The following is a 1,328-nucleotide window of genomic DNA, read 5'->3' on the forward strand; positions in this document are numbered from 1 at the left end:
CAACTAGTCCATTCTGAAGATCAGCCCTGGGTGTTCTTTGGAGGGAATGATGCTAAAGCTGAAGCTCCAGTACTTTGGCTTCCTCATGTGAAGAGTTGACTCATTGGAAAAGACTCTGATGCTTGGAGGGATTGGGGGCAGGAGGAAAAGGGGACGACAGAGGATGAGATGGCTGGATGGCCTCCCCAACTGGATGGACGTGAGTTTGAGTGAACTCCGGGAGTTGGTGATAAACAGGGAGGCCTGGCGTGCTGTGATTCATGGAATCGCAAAGAGTTGGACATGACTGAGCGACTGAAGTGAACTGAACTGAACTGAAGAGGAACTAAAGAGCCTCTTAATCAGTATGAAGGAGGAGAGTGAAAGAGCTAGCTTAAAACTAAACATTAAAAACCCTAAGAACATGGCATCCGGCCCCATTACTTCATGGCACATCAGGGGGAAAAGTTGAAAGTAGTGACAGATTTCCTCTTCTTGGACTCTAAAATAACTGTGGATGGTGACTGCAGCCATGGAATCAGAAGACATTTACCTCTTGGCAGGAAAGCTATGACAAATCTAGACAGTATGTTGAAAAGCAGAGACATTACTCTGCGGACAAATGTTCATTCACATAGTCAAGGCTATGGTCTTCCCAGTGGGTATGGCTGTGACAGCTGGACCATAAAGAAGGCACAGCACCAAAGAATCGATGCCTTTGAACTACCGTTCTGGAGAAGACTCCTGAGAATCTGCTGGACAGCAAGGAGATCAAACCCATCAATCTTCAGGGAAATCAACCTGGAATACTCATTGGAAGGACTGATACTGAAGATGAAACTCCAGTATTTTGGCCATCTGATGCAAACAACTGACTCATTGGAAAAGTTCCTGATGCTGGGAAAGATTGAGGAAAGAAGGAGAAAAGGCCATCTGAGGATGAGATGGCTGGATGGCATCGCTGATGCAATGGACATGAACTTGGGCAAACTTTGGGAGATGGTGAGGGACAGGGAGGCCTGGTGTGCTGCAATCCATGGAGTTGTTAAGAATTAGACATGACTGGGCAACTGAGCAACAACAAGAGTCTAACTAACTAAATTCATTTAAAATTTTCCTATTTAGTACAAAGGTCTTGAGAACTTCTCTAGAATTGTATGCAGTCTATGGCATTCCTCCTGAAAGTGACTTGAAAGGCTCAATTCAGTCAGCCTTAAGGTATGTCCTTCCTTTCTTAAGCCTAAGCCTCCTAATTGCTAAGCATTTCATTGAGGGATTAGTCACTGGGTTTGAGTTGCCTAATTGAATCAGTCATTTTCCGTGCCACTGAACACAAGTCAGGACATTTC

At 44.9% G+C, this 1,328-nt stretch overlaps 1 protein-coding gene across 1 annotated transcript in view; it reads right to left on the reverse strand.

Moving 5' to 3' along the window:
• Window positions 1-1,328, reverse strand: part of HSD17B2 (hydroxysteroid 17-beta dehydrogenase 2) — a 90,014-nt gene that overhangs the window by 86,511 nt on the left and 2,175 nt on the right. The window lies entirely within an intron of this gene.

This window comes from Bos indicus x Bos taurus, chromosome 18, assembly GCF_003369695.1.
Source record: "Bos indicus x Bos taurus breed Angus x Brahman F1 hybrid chromosome 18, Bos_hybrid_MaternalHap_v2.0, whole genome shotgun sequence".
Taxonomy (NCBI): domain Eukaryota; kingdom Metazoa; phylum Chordata; class Mammalia; order Artiodactyla; family Bovidae; genus Bos; species Bos indicus x Bos taurus.